The sequence below is a fragment of the Neltuma alba genome, unplaced genomic scaffold, assembly GCF_004799145.2.
Source record: "Neltuma alba isolate B1F8T4 unplaced genomic scaffold, ASM479914v2 tig00003929_pilon, whole genome shotgun sequence".
In the NCBI taxonomy this organism is placed as follows: domain Eukaryota; kingdom Viridiplantae; phylum Streptophyta; class Magnoliopsida; order Fabales; family Fabaceae; genus Neltuma; species Neltuma alba.
The window spans coordinates 374-22,300 of NW_021633483.1; positions in this window are offsets into that span (position 1 = coordinate 374).

The window sequence follows — 21,927 nt, forward strand, 5'->3', positions numbered from 1 at the left end:
TGGGATCAAGGGGGTTCAACATGAATAAGGGTTATATAACTTGCCATCGTGTTCCAAAATTGATTGGATAATAGATACAATATAAGGTTATGATATTTTCCTGGAAAGACAGCTCCGGAACTCCATTGAAATATTATATGAAGTGGGGATAGGTGAACACCATTATAAATCAAAATCAATCCTATACAGTTTAAGCTTGAATTGCACTTATCATGCTCTAAATTTCAATTATATTCGAAACTAATTTGTACACCATTTAAAGAGGCTCTCTCGTCATTTGCGGATGTCATTTGCTATCAGCTGGTGTTGTTGTACACGTAATTCGTGTTTGCATATTAGAAATATTTGCATTGTTGATTTAAGGAATGAGTGTAAGTGACTTCCATAATTGACTGGTTCTCGTTCCTTGCAGTCCAATCCTTGCGAAGCTCCATCCCTGCCTCCTCCTCATTTCAAACTGCGGGATGATCATATTTCAGGAAGTTCATTAAAGGTGATGCCTGGCTAACACAATCTAGTTGAAATTCAAATCTGTTGTGCGTTATGCTGCTAAAGTTGTATACCGTGTGCATTGGCGAAATATGTCTCGTTTGTAACTGATTGGCTCAATTGAGGGAAGGGTCTCTTTAATTTCATTTAGGAAGCGTTTCTTCAATTTCATTTAATAGTCTTTTTCTATATTGCATGAAACTTTAAGAAGGAAATCTGTTGGCATTCAATTTTGTCTCACACAGTGTGGTGGTAAGGGGGCAGTAGATGCCAAGTTATCTTTAATGACTGAGGAGTCATATTCAGACATGTTTTGGGCTTTTCATCAATATTCAGAGATGCAACTTCTCTATTTGGTTAAACTTTTCGTTGCTTTCACAACGTTGTAGTTGTAACTTATACATGAAATTCGTTTCCTGCAGCTCCCCGATCATTTTTCTCTCTCTCAAATTTTCGAAGCAAGGGAAGTGACGCAAAGCCCAGATGAAATGTCGCTTTGTTTGCCTGGAATGATTTGATTCACTTCTTCGATGATAGGGTGTAAAGGGCATATATATGATACGAAACTCAGAGGTAGGCATGATGGATTACATAAAAAGATATACGATGATGGGTTTTTGTATATTTTCTCGGATTCATGAGGTTTTCCTTGTGATTTAGGTAGCTTTCTCTGATAATGTGTTGAAACATGCTGCATACAGAGATATTCTTTTATTTTGCTTTAGTTCTGTCTGTGAGATGTATATTAGAGTTGAATGTTTTTTAGGGTGAACATAGTCAGGGTCAAGAAGAGTGGTATGCTTGCGGAGTAATAGCTTGCAAAGGATTATTTTCCTCCTCTTATTAAAAGAAATAATTAATGTTGTTTACTTCTAATCTTTTGCCTCTCACTACAGGCATTCTTTGTTGAACGATACATTTGTAATATTAGAGGTATAATCCCAATTATTATTGTTTATGGAATTTATTTTGATTTGTTGTAAGATTAACAGTAGGAACACCTTGAATGCCAGGAATGGTTGTTCTAATCCCTACGTCTGTACACACGCACGCACACAGCCTGTGTTGTTTCTTTGTGTAAAGAACCATCCTTGAAATTGACGCTTCCCTCAGGTAAGGGAAGAAGGCTTTCTTCGCTGGAGTTTAGGGAAAGGAGATTTCAACCGTAGAAATTTTGTCCCGAGTGCTAAAATATTTTAATTATTTAAGCCCTAGATAAAAAAAAAAAATCTCTAACCTTACCACTCATTTTTTAAATAATAGCTTTGATATTCAAAATATTATAACATTATTTAAATTTTATAATTTTTGAAAAATATGAATGATAACATAAATACTGACAAACTCTGACATGCGGACTGGATCCAAACTCTGCCTCTGGTGCTGACGTCTCAAATGTACTATGTTTTTTCTACTTGGCATGTGGTCTGATTTTTGTCTCACTAATTTCTTAATGAGTTAGTTTATTAATTTAAATAGGTTAAAAAAATTAGTTAAATTAATTATTTGTAATAAATATGTATTATCTTTTCTAATTATATGTATTAACAAGGGCATTTTAACATGTGTAACTATTATAAATAATATTTTAAAAATAAATAAATAAATATGAAAAAAATAGATTGTGATTTTAGATTTAGGATCAAATTAAAAGTCAAACTAATTTTTATATTAAGGATTATATATAATATTTAACATCATAGAAGAAAGTTTAAAGAAACCAAGTATCATCATGCCTACCGCAATATATGAGAAAGTTTAAAGAAACCGAGTATCATCATGCCTAATCTAAGATACTGTCTTAACCGTAAAAGCCGAAGTATAGCGTGGTCAAGACTCAATAAGCATATTCGACCAAAAGAGAAGCACATCTTTTGAGTCAGCACAACTCAAAGTTGAACTTTAATAATTTAACTTCATTATGTGAGAAGACAAATGCAATACAAGATTACGGTATAACATTACAAAAGTGTTTATTTCTGTTTTTTCCTGACAATTATGAATTGTACATGCAAGTATCCAAGTCTCCCAAAATTTCAACTGTTAAAGCAACCCTTTATTCTCGATCTCACTGCTCTCCCTCACGCGCATTAGATTCCACTTCAGCTCGTGGATTAAGTTTTACCCTGTTCAATGTTTCTTGTTTGATTAGGGTCTGTTTGATTTCACATTTTAGTGGTAGAAAAGCAAATAATTTAGCCCATAAGCATGTTTCGGAATTTATTGTCTGTTTGGACGAGCTTTTAGCCTATCCTACATATGGGCCAAAAGCTGAACTATGAAATATGCTTGCATTAAAGCACACAAGACTTTAGTTTATTTCTTGGCCTCAAAATTTCATGTATGGGGGAGATGGGTTGATGATAATGAAGCTTAAAACCTTGAAAAAATTGGTAAAAAATCTCTGTTTAAAATTTTAATTGGCCAGAAAAATTTAAAATTGTGCAAGTACAAGTATGATCCGTGAGTACAACATATCATCCACTGTGTGCAAATTGCACACAGGGGATCATATGTTGCACTCACTGATCATACTTACACTTGCACAAACCAGGTCTTTCTGGCCAATTAAAATTTTAAACATGGATTTTTTTACTAATTTTTCCTAAAACCTTTTGTGTTAATGTAAATAAAGAAACTTAATCTTGATTTTTCCTTATTAATCACATGACTAAACCTCAAAAGTTTTTAGCTTGTGTAGGAGGGAAATCAATAATGTACTTGGAGTCGACGCAACGAGGATCACAAAGCAAATTGCAGAACTTTAGTTACATGAAAATGGATGCTTCTCTAGAGGGCACAAGTCAAAGAAGATTGACTTTCAATAAAGTATATTTAATTACACAAGTCACTTCAGAATGAATGCTGATTAATTTAGAAGTACCCATTGACGTTTTAGAACTCCATCCAAATTAGTAAAATGGAATGTGCTTCATTTACAATCCAAACTACCACAATTTTGTGCGACTTATGGTTTCTCTGCTAGCCTCTTTTACTTGCATGCTATGCCGTCCAAGAGATCAAAGTTGAAGGTGGACTTAATTGCAATTGGAGAATGTTTAGCTATCAAAGATCATTGGGAATACTTCGAGTCTACTAATTTCTATTCAGTTAAATTTCATCAATTCAATTTGCCAACCATCTTAAACCAATTCTTTGTCAATCATTTGATTATCATTAGAATAAATGTTTGTGATCTCTTCCACTGAAAAAAAAAATGTTAGTGATGATCTCTATCAATTAAATCATGACATTTGATGCTTGTTTTCACTTAATAAAACACAAGTATAGGAACTAATTGCAAATCAAACTTAAAAGATTGAATTATAAGCGAGTTAAAAATTTAAAAATTAATTTTTCAGTATCATGTAAAGTTCAAGTTTAGAGGATGTTGTAAAATTTGGGTTTTTTAATTTGTTGAATAACGATGAATATATATGTAGAGATTAAATTAAAAGTAACTACATATGGGAAAATTGCAGATATAATTAAGATATAGTTTGGAAATTAGAAAAGATAAAAAATGGAATGAAGTCATAAACATGATTAAACGACAAATAGGATACTGATGTCATTCGAACTCTTGCTTGATGATGCTGGGAACACTTTAGCTGTTCGCGTCAAATCACCCGTTCGAAACGGCGTCGTTCAACCAGAAACTAGAGACAAATGGGGTATTATTCTCATCCTTGCATAAATGAAATTGGAAACGTCAACCAATCCTTTCTTCTCAAAATTATGCAGTTACCTGCAGATAATTTCATGTCATTGTTAATTAACACCCCTGAAAGCTTGAAACAAAAAATATTTTCCTAAAGATAATTATTTTCTCTTTTTGTTTTTTTCGTGTATAACCCTGAGATACCAGCACAATTAATTATAATTATTTCTTCTATTAATTTTTAATATCTGTCTTCTAATTATCATTTTCAGGTGTGCATATATATAGTCGGGTTAGCAGCAGTGGCTTTAGTAGGAGCATACCTAGGCAAGGAAATGAAGATAAAATTAATAAGTAATTCTTTCGCTTTAAATCATACTATATGAATCATTAAGTTTTCTTTTTTAAAAATTCTGTTTGTTTCTTCAAGTTTTAGGCAAAATGAACTTGAAAAGATTTGAATCCTAGTTTTATTGAAGCATTTTTTAAGGGTCTTAAACATTTCACTGACGCGTAAATATGCAGAGATCACATGCTGGAGGTTGGTGGGGGAAAGATCTGCTCAGAGAATAAGAAGAAAATATTTGAAAGCAGTTCTTAGACAAGACATCGCCATTTTTGACGCAGAGATGAGCACTGGTGATATCATGCATGGAGTTGCAAGTGATAGTAATAGCGTCTTCACGTTTCTGTTCAAACACATGTACGTTCCTGGCTAACCGAATCAGTCTACAAGCCAAGCCAAACCAAACCAGACTTTCCATGGCACTTGGCATACCTGGAAAGTTTGTTTAGCGTTCCAGAGAATCCAAGCACTAATATCCTGCCGTGCAAAGAACGAACGAACCGTGCAAGTGACTAGAAAGCATTCTACTCCAGACGTCGGACGCAACACTGCAATCTCGAAGAGTGTGTAAGACACTTTCACAATTATGCATGCAAATACTACACGCTGCTGAAGGAGCCATGCCTCTACGGTAACGAGTTTCATTAGTTAGCAACCGATTCTTACAAGACAGCCACAAAAATTCTTGCACCGCCGGAGTACATTTAATTTTCAGATACTTTGCCACATGCTTTTCCTAGAATCATCTCCCGTTTTGAGTAGCCATATTGAGGAGTTTGTCATGGTTAGGCAACCAACTAGTGAGGTACTATTCTTAAACCAATGTCTTGTATTGTATAATCGACCAAAGGGAGTATAGTTGAATTGAATAAATGCTAGTATAATTTAACTAGTCGGCCGTGGTAGATATGGTTTATACTTTACAGCAATCACCAGCGCAGATTGTAGCTGGCAAACACCCCTATTCATAGCAAATTGTACATGCATAACAGCGCATTTATATGTGTCGTGCATATCCCGTGCATTTAATTATTGTCATTATGTTCCTCACTTGCTCTTTTTCCTTTTTACATCACATAGCAATTAACTTGACAATATAATGTAATCTCTGAATACGTCTCAAATTTGGACGAATAAGCATTATTAATAGATTGAACATTAAATGATTTGCCTGAGAGAGGCAAGACATCATATATCATTTACCTACGCAGGATTGTGTCGTTACACGCAAGATTCATCAGCAAACAACATTGTACTGTCTCGGATCGATCGGATGAAATAAACTGTAATGATTGATTCATACGCATGATCGAATTAATCTGATAGCTAATTTTGCTCATTCCATTTGACACTGCAGAGCAAATCAGTTGCATACAGACTTTCAATCTTCTGGTAAATCAAGTAATAAATAATTAATTAAATTGAATCTGATTTAGCAAAAGTGGAAGGATATATATATATACATATATATATATATCTATATCTTCTTCCTTCAAGAAAAGAAAAGCAAAGCGTAATGCAAATTCTCTCTATTACTATAATTATTTTTCAGGGTCTACATATATTGGAAATGAAGCTTTCTCTACGTTACTCTTCTGGGTAAGGGGCAAGTACACTGAAACGGATAGGCAAAGATTCCTTCTCCCCACGTTATTATTTCTTTTCGCCTTTTTGGCATTTCTATGTTCTACTTTCCGAAACTACTTGCTTTCTTCCTCGTCTACCACTTCACAACGTATCTTCCATTCATACTTATCTTATAGCTAGATTCATTGGAGTCCAAGTTTTGACGCGAAAATTCGTTTCATTTTTGAAATATTGCGCAATAATCTGACCTTATTCAATTCAGTGTCTGCGTTGAGGCCTGAGTCAAAAGTCAAAACGTAAGAAATATAGAAGATGTGAATATATACAAGGGATCTGACTAAGTCCCCAACATGTTGTTTCCGTTTTGAACAACAACGTTTGAACTTTATGCCTCCTTTTACGACTAACCGATGGAGATCAGTTTTCTCAACACTATCATCATTCAAAGCTCCGTCCTCCAGCACAATTGTGCTTGCTTTACTCTCCAATTCATCCAAGTCGACGTTTCGTTATCTCACGGTAACATCTTGACCACGTCGATCTCTTTCTTCCACAGTATCACATATTAACATTAGGTTGTTCATCTCAGAGAAGAAATCAATAAAACATATGTAATCCGCACTACAAGACTCAAATTCGAACTGTAAGAGAATAATGTCTGCGAAACGAAGCACCCCGAAGCACTGCGTGCAATTCCTTATGTTTGAGACTGAAGACATCATATATATTCAAGGAATTTCCAATCTGGGTTTAATTAATTTCTTCTTGGCGTCTGGGCAAATTGTATCTGCCGATCTTCTACTTAACGTCGATAAATTCAACCCATTTCATCAGAAAACTCAGATAAATTCTTTCCTTTTGTTCGAATATATATGTGTATATATATACTACCAGCCGTACTATATACATATCGTTAGATTATGCATCATCGCTTTGAAATGAATAGCATAAGAAAAGAATGCGATATGCAAAAGCAAACTCGCGCAGCATCAGCATCAACCAAAACAAAACAAAACTCTGCACATCCCATATATTTCACAACGGAAGATCTACAAAAGAGACATTAAACAAGAAAGACTACTCAGATTAACATCCACTTTGCGCAGCAAAGTGCTTATAATTATTTATTTATTTGGAGTCTTTGGATCGGATGACATTAAATGTCAGGTAGGAGAAACGAAAGCCATGTTGGGAAGGTTGGAGGGAGAGAAAGCAAGGAGGAAGAGAAGGAACAACATGAGAAGAGGGAGAAAGAGAAGGAGCAAAGGAGGAGGAGGAAGAGGAGGCAACACCAGAGGCAGCAACAGAATAGAGAGAGTCAGAAAAGCCAAAACCATGACTGAGTACCTTAACATGCAACTATCTCCTACCTTCACACTCTTATCCTTGTCCTGTGCCCCTACCTTCAATATCATCAACATGGAACCACAGATATGCATACGAGGTTTGGATCAGACTAGGAAATTAATATGCGACCGCCTCAGATGGCGGAGCAATGTGAGGGGATATATGTAGCAGACAGAAGAGAGTTTTAGAGAGAGAGAGGAGTTGATTGGAGAATAAGAAGGAGTGGTGGGGCCATGGGTCAGTGTCAGAGGCCAAGACATAATGTCTGGGTTCAACCAAGTGAGATGTATCTTCCATGAAAAATCTACAGTTACTATGCTTGTGTTTATAATCATCCATTGCTTGTGCAGGGCAGGATCATGCATATGACCTGCACCTTCTTCACCTTTACCTATAATTACCATTCACTCCTCTTTCTCTTTTTCTTCCTTTTTTGATAGAGAGAGATTAATGAGGCCCTCTTTTCTCTTTTTGGAATTTTTCATTATCAGTATCCTGTCCCTCATTTCCACAGTGTTCCTCCTTAAGTGTTAATATAGCCTTTCTTGTCCCTACATCTTCTGATCGCTTGACTTCTTTATTTAATTTGGTTTCCCTTGTAAGCAACGCCACCTGCACACCTTCTGTTTTACTGGTACTTTTTCCATGGAGCAATTATACCCTGTTTAGTTCATAGCAATGCCATGGAGGGGAGATCAGATGTGTGGAATGGAAATCGAAAACCATATTCCATGAGACCATGACTATCATGTTTGGTTGGAAGGGAATGCACTGTGAATTTATTTCATTCCACCCAGTAATTTATTTTATCGCGTCAAATTTTGGACGGAATTCTTGGGAATGGGACGTGAAGTTACTTTTATACGCCTATTTTCATATTATTATTTCATATTTCATGTTTTTTTTTTCCAGCAAAACAATGGTTTGAAACGATTAAAATATTCTTTTTTATTAGGAGTTTTTTAATTCAACAAATGTAATGCTGCTTCCATAGTATTAAATCAAGAAATAACATTGTTTTATTACTGATAGCTAATCCTTTTTGTAAATTTGTAAATTTAAAAGTAACACTTTTTTTATTATTAATATAGAACCTAATTTGAGAGTTAAAGTTAGCCCTATATATAGGACATGTTTCACATGTTTATTAATTTTTTTTCCAAATTAACCATATTTCTTCAACAATTACCAAGTAGGGGCAAAGGAAGGGGATTAAGGTGTTTTAAAGAAACATATCATATTAATTAATTTAACTAACATCCTTAATCACTTAAATTAGTTTATTATGTCTTACATTAATAATTGAAGGAGTATTTTTATGATAATTTGTGAAATTTCCATATATATATATATGTATCATATTGTAGCTATTGCTATGTACTACTTTGGTCTACTCTTTAACATAAATATTAGATAACTAATTTGTGAATAATTAAAAAAATTAGTTAAATTACTTATTTGTGATAAATGGGTAGTGTATGTCTTCCCTCTAAAATACCTTTATTATCATGTGTATTAGAATGAAAATACTTTAACATGTTTAGTTGTCATTGGGACTATTCTAAAAGAAAAAAAAGAATAAACATGAGAGATCAGGTAGATTAAAATCTTATATTTAGGATCAAATTAAATTTTTAACCATTTTTTTATATCTAGGACAGGAAATAATATTAATTGATCCGTACGTATTTTCTTTTCTGTTCTTTTATTAATTTCAGTCAACAAAATAGAAATACAAACAAATTAAAACTCATCTGTTTCGATGACATATTAAACATCACCGTTTTCTTCGGTCAAAACTCATTCTAATTTTTATTTTTGTTCTTATTCTCAGTCTCTTTCTCGTGAAAGACATTTCAAAATCAGGGCGCCCTGATTCTGACATGGCATAATACCAGGGAATAAAATACAGCGCAGTGAATATGGGAGTTATTTTCATAGGTCAAATCTGTCACCTTGGTTAATTTCTTGAGAAGTAATGGATCCGGACAGTATTTTGAATTTAGATCACAAAATGGGAGTTTTTTTTGGTTGTTTTTTTTTAATTCGAACCCATAATATCCATCAATTAATGAACTGTTAATTTACCTGACTTAATTAACTGATCCCCGAGTCATATAATTAACGTAAGTGAAAGGAGGACAAAGGAGGTTTTTATGAATTAAAAATAACAAGAAATAATGACAAATGAGAAAACATTTCTGACTAAGCTTTCATCCATGATTCAAGTAATTGGGAATTTATTATTGTAAAAAAGAAATATTAATTTTTTAAAATATCACATCTAAAACATCTAAATTAAATTCTAGACAATTGCTATTTATTTTTAAAAAAATCACATACAGTATAAGTTATTTAAAATTAGAAAGAAAATAGAAAAAATGGCAAAAAAAGACCTCCGAAATAATAAAATTGCACACGGAGAACGGTTTACAAAAATTATTGTCAAAACCCATACTAATATTATCATGGGTCCTCATTTATAATTTTTCTATTTCGGCTGTTTTTTTTTTGTGCTATTTTTTTTAAGAAAATATTCTAGTTCCTCAACTTGGATAATATTATTTACATGTTTGACAGTTTGAGCACCAACTAGCAATAACTTTGGTGGATTTTTCTCCTCAATTCCAGCATCATAGAGGACAATAAGTTTTGTCGAATACGATAGCTAGGTAGTCACAACGATTAATTAAAAAAAAGCATTATATGATGCTACACCCAAATTGATTTAAAATAGGTATATCTCCAAAGACGAAGGTTTTCATGCCTTGTTCAATGAATCTGAGAATTGGATATAATACTTTAATTCACGTCAAAGTCTGGTATGTGGCGAGGACAATGTGGAATAAGCCAAAGTTTCCAAGGGCAATTTTAAACTCAAGCTGTTCCACTCTCCCAAAGGAAAAAAAAACGTATAAATAGAGAAGCAAATGCATTAAAATAATTATATATGGGAGAAAATAAAATTAATTAAATACTATTCCAATTCTTAATATAAGACCTAGTTGTTGAGTTGATTTTGGTTCTAAATATAAGACCTATTTATCATATTTATCAATTTTTCTTAAATGACCTCTATGAGTACTCTCTCAACCATAATTAAATAAGTGAGGGAGTAAAGATATTAAGAAAGATGATTATGGTGTTTTGGAAAAAACATGTCATATTTTTTATAATTAACTAACTTATCTAACTTTCTTAATCTAATCAAATTAGTTAAATAGATCTTATATTAAGGACCGAAGGAATACTAAAATACAGAATTGAAAGGTGATCCAAAATTCCTGCGTGCGTGTATGCGAAACCAATGTTAAGCAACTTTTCTAGAGTCGATAATGACAGATCATGAAATTTCAAACAGAATGTAGCTATATATTTATAATTTCAACCAAAAATACTGGGAGAGAGATGCATGCACTTAATTTACAGATCAAGACGTTAATCCATATATGTGTGCGCGCGCGCGCGCTTCGAATTAGTTCCCATTCCAATATTTCGAGCTCAAAACCCAGAAAACATGACAAGGTTGTTAAAGTTTGGAGAAGTGCCACGTATGCATACTTTGTCTGGCAGCATGTAGTCTTTTCTTTGATCATCGATTCCTCTTGTTAATCCATTCATGAATACCAAATTTAAAACAGATTGTGATTGAGATGGTTTGGCATCTAATTATTTTGAGGCAAGAAATTCTTGCCTGATAGCTTTTGAACTCGTATCATCCAATTTGGAACCTTTTTTTTTTTTTAAAAAAAAAAGGCTTAGCATTTATTCACACGCGCGCGCGTCATTCTTACCATTAATTATCTTTTCACCTTAAGCCCACTCTTACCCCATGAACTAGATGAATTTGGAAAAAGGAGACACATAAATTAATCAGTCAAGATTAGTCTAAAGAAGTCTATTAGATGCTAAACAAAAGATAAAGTGGAAAGTTGATGAATTAATGAAGTGCTTTGAGTTCATTGAATCGTTGAATATCATAATACTAAAGAGGCTTTTTGTCTGCTTTTTGAGAGGAAGGAGATCTATCCAGTGAATTTGGAAGCGAATAATGAGTACAAGTACATGGATATATCTTCCGTTGTCGTTTATCATATACTACCTCCGGTTTTTAATATAAGAGCTAGTTTGATTTTAATTTGGTCATAAATATAAGACCTCAATCTACTTTGTTTATCATATTTAATCAATTTTTTTAAAGTAGACTTTTTAATAGTTACATATATTAAAGATTTTATCAAATTATAGTTCTAGCTAATACATATTATTAGCAAGAGTATTCTAGAAAAACAACACCAATTTATTAAAAATAACTAACTTAACAAACTTTCTTAATATATTCAAATTAGTCAACTAACTCTTATATTAAGGACCAGAGGTAATCTGTGTGTATATAATAATCTATCAAGGCTGCTAATTGATTAACTCTGCCAATAATCAAAGTTGGGTTAGCTTACTCTACCAACCTCTAGCTAATTCAGTAAATAATTAACCATGATCATATTAAACCAAGGTTTCTGCTTCAGTTAACACGAAAATGGATCACATACACGAACCTAATGAATAATGCTTGATACCGTGGCAAAAAATATCAAGCACCCTCATAAAATAATGGTTTTGGTTGTTAATTGTAACATAGAAAGCAATTATACCTAACCCCCAAAAAAGGAACAATTAATTCATGAAGAATCAACCAAGACAGGAGACAGAATAGGGACCAGTTGAAATTAAAAGAATAACAATTATGTTTTATATATAACGAGATGGACGCATGTTCGTTGATTAAGGCCACCAATTTCAAAACTCTAAATAAAAACAGACCAACCAAAGCCTTGACTTAAAACTTGTATGTCACAACCCTGATGATTAGATAAGCTAGCTTGGACTATTCTAGCTTAATCACAGGTCTCGAGTTCGAGATGTGGGAACGCATCATCTTAGGAGCCAGGGACGCCAACCTTAATGATTTTTGTCCTGCTTCGATTCGAATTAGTCTGAGTTCATTGTTATGCCTAAAAGATGGCCTAGTTTAGGATATTGGCTGCCAATGCAAAAAGATGGCTTGATTCAGGATACCTAGTTCACATAGCATATTGCAATTCAGTGTAAGTGTAAGTGGACACTCATCCATTTAACTTCCTCGGAAAGCATCGGGCGTTTACTTGTTAATTGAAGTCCATGTATGTTAATTTACCTTTCATGGTATCCATGAACTAATGTCAGATTTTCCCCCCTCTTTAAATAAGCACTGTACATTGTTTTCTTCCAATAATGGGTGAAAAGGGAAGCACAAAGGATTACTAAAATTAAACATTGGTTTTTTTTTCCCCCCCCGTTATGACTCAGACAACCATTATATTGAGGGTTGGCGGGGGAATAACCTTGTACTTAAAGATTTAGGGATAGTTTGGTAACATTTAAAAATACTTTATATCAAAATTCTTTTCATGTACTTATCTCATACATCGTAAAATTACTTTTAAAAAACTAATCCAAACACTCTCTTAAAGAAGATGTTTAGCATTATTGAACTGCAAGACCTTGCCTAAAATCGAAGATATTATAGAATAACATGCATGTTGAATTTGTATATCGTCATGGCCATAAATCTCAAAGAAAGAGTTTACCCCTTCAATCGCTGCACTGAATTTTCCTCGTTGGTTAAGATTCTGTGGTTAATTCGCTTTATAGTGCTGGCTTTTTAATAAAAGAACTGATATCATATATACATGAGCATAAATCTAGCTATAATAAGAGAGTTTAATTCAAGAAGAAAACTAATTAGCTTACTAAGTGGGAACCCTTTAATTTATTGTAAGTCACGGTTCTTAAGTAAGCTTTTCTTTGATCTGCGATTCATAAGATATATTAAAGCAATACGTAAATTGAATATGCTGAATTTAGAGGGAAAAAACTTTGAGGAAATCAGCGAATGATGATTGTCCGCTGGTACCAATTAGCGAGTGGCACGTACGCGTGTGCTGTCATAATACTACTTAGGCATACGAACAGTATATATAGATGGATGGTGTAAAATGAAGGCCACGTGCATAAATCAGGTTAATTCCTTCCCAATCGTTTTGACCTTTAATTAAAGCGACGTTGCCTATTATTATCCCAAGTCACAACCAAACATGTTCAGTGTTGGAACACTGTCATGTCATCATCCAGGCTATTTATATAAAAAAAAAAACCATCAAAATAACAGAATATTTACGTACATACATATATATAGCTAGTTTACTAAGATGATTAAAAAGGTTATTGGATGGAAGGTCGTGATTTGGCGTGGAAGAAAAATATGGTGGGGGTTGGAGGATGTGAATGCAAATGCATGAGGGGGTGTGACTCTGAATCTCATTAAATTGTGCTTCGCTTCGGCACACTGAATGGGATATTGGGTTGCCCTACAAACGAACCCCGCCCTTATTATTCTATTCCCTCCTTGCTTTCTTTCCTCCTTTCTCTCTCATATACTATAATAATAAACGGGAAGAATTGTTATGAAATCCAAGAAAGAAATATAATTATTAAAAAGTCTCAGTTACAATATGATAGCTTGCAATAACAAGTTTCAAAATATAATACTCTAGCTGGTCCTATTTATAGGACAGAGAGAGAAAACATTTTTCGGTCTTGTTTATAGGGCACTGAGAGAAATTTTTTGTATGGACGTACGATTTTATCCCTCATTTATAATTGTGGTGAATTTGCTTACATGAGGTATAATGTATATTAAATAGGGATAAAGTTGAAAAGTTATTAAATTTTAAATGAGAGTCAATAAAATTGAAGGTTTTTCTTGTTTTGTGTGAAACATACTGGAAATGTCTTATAAATAGGACAAGAGGAGTAGCTTACAATAATAAGTTTCAGAATAGTCAATGAAAACTGCTCATTTATAATTAGGACTTACTTGTAATTATATTTTTCTTTTTATGACCTCATTGTAATTTTTCTTAATAAATACTCATATACCCACTAACTCCCATATATATTAATAATAATTTGAATATAATTAGTCCTTATCCACACGCCATGCTAATTCATTCAGCAGCAGTATAAGTAATAATTTTATCTCTACTGCATAATTACTGCGAGTCTTCATAGAACAACTAATTCATCATTCATTTTAATTTGTGCCTCTCACGCTGAAATGACCATAGAGGTGAAGAAAGATATGCAGCAGCATCTAATTAAAACAAGTGCATGCGCAGCTATTAAGTAATTTCATTTAAATTAAAACATTTTTTTGGTATAATTGTGCATACTAATTAGTGAAATCCATTAAATACAATTTAAAATATCATAATTTCCAAAAATATATAAAAACTTTTAAAAACATCCTTCAATTGATATAGAAAGAGAGAGAAAGATTGTATGAGAAGTAAAATAATCAAGGACAATGGAAAGCTCTTTTTTTCCTCTTCAAACGAGGTGAAAAATTCTACTTCTATATTCCAATGAAGAGCGTATCTGGAAAAAAAAAAATTATATATGCTTCAAGCATTCAGTGAAGTGGCTTATATGAGAAACTAAGTAAAACCTACTTAACTAACAGGAGGCCTTAATTTCTGTAGTTTGGCAATGTCTCATATACTAGACTTGGTAGTTGTGAGAATTCTGTTATGTAATACTACCTCCGGTCCTTAATATAAGATCTTGTAGTAAAACCTACTTAACTAACTGGAGGCCTTAATTTCTGTAGTTTGGCAATGTCTCATATACTAGACTTGGTAGTTGTGAGAATTCTGTTTTGTAATACTACCTCCGGTCCTTAATATAAGATCTTGTTTGGCTTTTATTTTTGTCCTAAATATAAGACCCCAATCCGCTTTATCTCTCATAGTTATATATTTTTTTCAAGATAGTTCTCCTAACAATGGTAGTTATAGCTAACACACTTAATTAGTAAGGATATTTTAAGAAAGACAACACATATTTATTACAAATAACTAACTTAATTTCTTTCTTTAATCTTCTCAAATTAGTTAACTAGCTTTATAATTAGGACCGGAAGTAGTATTATTATTCTCACCGAATCCTTAAAGTTGCCTGAGCATTGTAGAATCTGCGTTTTTCCACCCTCGAAAGAGAAAAAATAGAACTAAGATTGAACAAATAAAGAGAAAAGCGCACAATTTCAAAAACGCAATCATTGCAATTGCAGAAGTCTTTATAATCTCATTTAGTGACCACAGAATTTAATTATACATTTCTTAATTATCCAAAAGAAGGCATGCATGAAAAGAAGATAAAAAGAGACCGTTTACCCATGTTTTTTTAGTCAGTGTGCATGCATTTAGCATTGATTCTTCCCAATTATTTACTTAATCTTAACTTTCATCAAATCAGGTCACTGACGTATCTCGTTTTTAATCTGTTTATTACCATCCTTAATTTGTTTCCACTTACTCAAAGATCATATGATTTTCCTCAATTTATCCCGCAGATTTGACTTTCAATTTTTACGCTTTTCCTATTTTGTTTTTTAAGGTTTAGTCCCAGCAGGTTCATTGTGCACATTCATCATGTTTTTTGTTTATTTTAATGTTGAGTAATTGAATTGAAAACTTCGTCTAACAAGTTGCTTGAATGACAACGCTACCTGTCACTCTTAAATGAAGTTTTGAGTCTGAGTCTGGCATCAACATATTTGTATACATGTGTATTTAAATTTAATAAAATAAAAGCAAATTAAAACTTGAATAACTGAAATTAAATCAATGGGCTGAAAAATTGTCCTCAAAAAATTTGAAAACACAAAAATTTAAGCATTAAAAATGTGGAAAACGAGTACAGTAAATTAAAAAAAGAGTGCTGAAATATTTACTTAGAAAAATTTTAACGTTAGCCAAGAACTATAATCCTTTTTAAAAAATATTAAATATTTCATTGAGCTTTCATGTCCAGAAGTTAATTATACAAATTTGGAAAGATCACGGGTTCAAAGTTCATCGCATGGATACTAAACAGAGATGAATTTTGAAAACTTCAAATATAATTTAAAAATGATAGTTAAATTATCTCTATTATATTTTAGTTTCCACATCTTAAAAAATAAATAATCAAAATATAAAAATGAACTAGAGTATGAGGTTTTTCTTTTTCCTTGATAACAACTAGGAGAGACTAGCTCTCACGACAGCTAACACACCGCTAGAAGCAGGAGCGGGGCCAGCTTTGGAACGTAACCGTTCATGCAAAAGAAAGCTTGTTTTGCACAGGCATATTTTTTCAATAAAAAAATAATACTTCTTTGGTCTTTAATATAGGATCTAATCGTTAAGTTGATTTTAGTCCTAAGTATAAGATTTATTTCTCCTAATTATCAATTTTTTTTCTAAATTATCCTTATAGATACTCCATCAATCATAATCAAGTAAAAAAAGAAGGGAAGATATTAAGAAAGATGATTATGGTATTTTAGAAAAAACATGTCACTTTTTTATAATTAACTAACTTACTTAACTTTCTTAATCTAATTGTAATTGAATTGAAAACTTTATCGATAAGTTGTTTGAATAACAGCACTCCCTGACGCTCTTAAATGAAGTCTTAGGTTTGAGTTTGGCATTGACATATATGTATGCATGTGTATTTAAATTTAATAAAATAAAAGCAAGGTAAAAGTTGAATAACTGAAATTAAATCAATGGGCAGAAAAATTGTCCTAAAAAAAATTTGAAAACACAAAAATTTAAGCATTAAAAATGTGGAAAACGAGTACAGTAAATTAAAAAAAAGAGTGCTGAAAACGTTAGCCAAGAACTATAATCCTTTTTAAAAAATATTAAATATTTCATTGAGCTTTCATGTCCAGAAGTTAATTATACAAATTTGGAAAGATCACGGGTTCGAAGTTCATCGCATCGATACTAACCTGCAGAGATGAAATTTGAAAGCTTCAAATATAATTTGAAAATGATAGTTAAATTATCTCGATTATATTTTAGATTCCACATCTTAAAAAATAAATAGTTAAAATATAAAAATGAACACCTAGAGTATGAGGTTTTGTTTTTTCCTTGATAACAACTAGGAGAGGCTAGCGCCCACGACAGCTAACACACCGCTAGAGGAAGGAGCGGGGTCAGCATAGGAACGTAACCGTTCATGCAAAAGAAAGCTTGTTTTGCACTGGCATACTTTTTTTAAAAAAGAAAATAAACATGGACCCCTCTAACCTAATCTGGACAGTCCAAAGAAGTGATGAGTACGGCCTGCATGGAATCCATTTTTACAAAGGATAAATTAACCCAATGCTAGAATAATTTATTTACAGATTTCCTGGAAGTAGATTTGCGGCATGAGACTGCATAAAGAGGCCATAGCAATCTGATAAGCAACGCAGCTGGCCCAAAAAATGGAGTGGCCTACTCAGGAACCAAGAGTTCCTAATACTATTTCGGTGCTCTTCCAATTCGATCAATATATTGTCCGTTTCTTTTGTAACGACGCTGAGTTGTTCTCTGAGATTCTGTCAAGGAGGAATCATGGTATGAGTAACCTTATTTCCGGTTTATATACGATAATTTCTACGTATATAGGCAACGAAGAAGAAACCTGAAACTCGTTCGTGTGTTTTGTTGAGATTAAAAATTTCATATCTTGAAGTATTTAAAAAAATCATTAAGCTTTTTTTTTTTTTTTTTGGGGGGGGGGGGGGAGACTGCAGATGGCTCACTTCATTCATCACGCATTTACATTCATTTGTGGGTACACAGTTGGGTTTCTAAGGTCATGGAACGTCTCTCTGGTGGTTTTCTCAGTCACTCCTCTCACTCTTTTCACTGCCATGGCCTACAAAGCTGTTTATGGAGGTCATTCGGCAACAGAGGAAGTAAAACCAACCATACCTTCACAGACTCCTTTCATAATAACTATGAAGAAAACATGGAGAAAGGAAAAACTGGGGAGAATATGAAAAAAAAAAAGAAGATATTTCATGCAAAATCAAAGAAGGAAAATCATATGCATGCCCTTAGACCTTTGACCTGGTACAGTGCGTTAGGTTTTTGTTCATGCTACTTCTAATGTTTTGTGGAACACAGGCTTCACATAGGAAAGCAGGAGGCATAGCAGAGCAGACCATAAGATCGATAAGGACAGTGTTTACTTTTGTTGCAGAAACCCAAACGGCTTCAAAATACAGAGAAGTACTGCAAAAATCAGAGGCATCTGGGGCAAGGATAGGATTTGCCAAGGGTGGAGGCATGGGACTTAATCTATTTAATAACCTACTCAACCTGGGCAATGGCTTTCTGGTATGGCTCCCTCTTAGTTGCCAGAAATGAAATTGATGGTGGTGCAGCCATTTCTTGTTTCTTTGATGTTAATATTGGAAGAAGGTATTCTATCTTCTTGCCCCTCTCTTTCTAAGCTAGTACATTATACTTGGATTTGGAAACGAGATTTTGTTTCCCTTTAAGAGCTTACTGGTATGCCAAAAATTGCAATGGTGGTCTTTATCAGATTAGCACATTTAACGGTTTCTGTATAGCTATCCCAGAGTTTCATAGCGAAATGATTATTCTTTTATCTGTAATTATGCTCTAAATAGCACAAGAATGACACTAGTTTCTGAAATTGGCAGAGGCTTGGCACTGGCACTTTCATATTTTGCACAATTTGCACTAGGCATTGTTGCAGCAAGTCGTGTATTTGGAATGATAGAGAGAATTCCTGAGATTGATCCATCCAGCTCTGAAGGAAAGAAGCTTGCCAGTCTTAATGGAATAATTGAGTTCAAGAACGTCAGCTTTGCATATCCATCTCATCCTGATGCTTTCATCCTTCAATCCCTTAATTTAGTTGTTTCTTTTGCAAGAACCCTAGCTTTGGTTGGCCCCAGTGGAGCAGGCGAATCGACTGTCTTCGCTCTCATAGAGAGGTTTTATGATCCCATTGAAGGTAAGAATTCTTCATTTTCACTCAAAATAAAATGATTCATGCAGGCGGATGTTAAAAGGTCACTTGCTGTGATATAAGCCTTTTGTATTTGTATTTGATGGATGAAAGTAATTTGAATAAAATATTAAAGTCATCAATAAGGAAATAGGAAAGTGACTTCAAGGAAATTCTTCTTTCTCCTTCTAACAGTCTTCAAATGTCTTTTCAGGGGTAATAACTTTCCATGGTAATGATTTGAGAACCTTTCAAGTCAAATAGCTAAGAACAGATCAAATTGGAATGGTAGGCCAGGAGCCAATTCTTTTTGCCACAACCATACTTGAAAAGGTGATGATGGGGAGGGGAAATTCCACTGGGGAAGAGGCAATTAATGCTTGCATTGCTGCTGATGTCCACAGCTCTATCTCTAGCCCACCACTAGGCTATGACACTCAGGTACAGTAATGACAGAAAGATAGTTCTGTTTGATTTTCAATTATGACTCAAGTCATTCCGTTTGACACATGTGCAGAGAATAAAATAATAAATTGTGGCCCTAAACATTTCAGATAGGACAATTTGAAGAAAGAATTTAACTTGCCAACCCTTTGGAATCCTAAACTTCTCTTTGACACTAGGTGGGTGAGAGTGGGGTCCAGTTATCAGGGGGCAAAAACAAGTGATTGCAATGGCAAGAGCCATTTTGAAGAGATCGAAGGTGTTACTGCTTGATGAAGCTAGCAGTCCCTTGTATGCTAGCTTCGTTCGTGCTCAAACCCATAGTCTGAAAAGTGTTGCAATATTGTCGTGTCTGAGGATTTGGATATTCTCAGGTTTTTTAAAGAAGCTTACTGTGTACAAAGAGGGGAAATGAACAGTCTCATCTCTTTTATAACTTGTAAAGCATATCAGGTTTTTGAGCGTGGCTGAAGGAATTGTGACTTGGGATGAAAAAGAAATTGGATTGTAGATAGAGCTAGCTTTTGGTAGAAGTTGTTATATTCCGTTTTGAAGAACGGTGACGAGAAGGTTTTTTTGTTTTTTGTTTTAACCAATAGATGAGAAATTGAGAAGGATTCCATTTGTTTGTATGAGAAATATATATTCTGTCAGGCCCAAAAAAAAAAAGAAATATATATTCCAGAAACTGTTTAGAATAAGTTCCAAGGTTTCTCCCAGATAAAACTTGAAGCATGCCAACTTATCGTGAATTGTAATTAAAAAAATTATATGGGTTTGTTTCGAAGAAAAGCTTGGAATCTGGGTATATAGTATTTTATAAAAATACTTACAAATTGTTTTCTAAAAAAGTTTTTATATTTTGACAATGGGATTTAAATCGGTGATATTATGTGTTCTGAAAAAACACAACTTTCTTTTGTAATCTTTATTTCTTATTTAAACAGTTACGCTTAAATTTAGAGAATTAAACATTATTTTAATTTTGAAAGTTTAGTATTTTTTATTTTAAAACATTGGTGTTTTAGATTTCATCTAAAAATAAATTATTTCTATGATAAGTAAATGATTTGACTATTATTGTCAATATAAAATATAAAATTAATGAAGAATAACACTATTCATAAATACGTAGTAACCAATACTGCAATCCGTACGACATAGGATAAAATATGTCCAGTTATATTTAAATCTGGGACTCATAGCACCCAAAAAAAAATTGAGACTCATGATAAGTTACTAATATTTTATATTTTTTTAGCAAATAAGATATTATGGTGTAAAATATCAATGCCTAGATGGTTTTGAAAATTTCTATTTATCATAACAACTAAGTGCCTGTTTGGGATCATAGGCGAAACAAAATTTCTCTCACATATTTCATAAAGCACTATTAAAAAACTATTTATAAACTACTTATAAGTTGTTCCAAACAGGTCCTAAAACCATATGATCAAACAACAATTAAGAAACTTGAAATGAGCTTGGGATAATAGATAAAGCCCACTTTTGGTAGTTGTTATATTCTGTTTCGAAGGACGGTGACGAGAAGGAGTTTTGTTACTAATTAAATTTTTTACCATTAGATGAGAAGGATTCCATTTTGCTAGCATGAGAAATATATATTTTCCAGAAACTGTTTAGAATGAGTTCCAAGGTTTCACTAAAACTTAAAAGCATCCCAACTTATCGTGAATTGTAATTAAGAAAATATATGGGTTTGTTTTGAAGACAAGTTTGGGCGAACTGAATCTAAAGCTTATTAAAATCGAGGTGTATAATATTTACAGAAGTACGAATAAATTGCTTATTAATAAATACATAGGTAGCAGGATTTTAATCCTCAATCTTATGTGTTTCTTTAAAAAAATGGATGTTTTAGATTTCATCTAAAAATGAATTATTTCTATGAAAAGTAAATTATTTGACTATTATTAAAGAATAAAACTATTCATAAATAACAAATAGTTCAATCCGTACGACGTAGGATGAAATGTGTCCAGCCATATTTAAATTTGAGCCTCATGATAAGTCACTACTATTTTATATTAGTTTAGTATATTAAATAAGGTATTATGGCCTAAAATATCAATGCATAAGATGTTTATGAAAATTTCAATTTATTGTGACAACTAAAAACACTCTG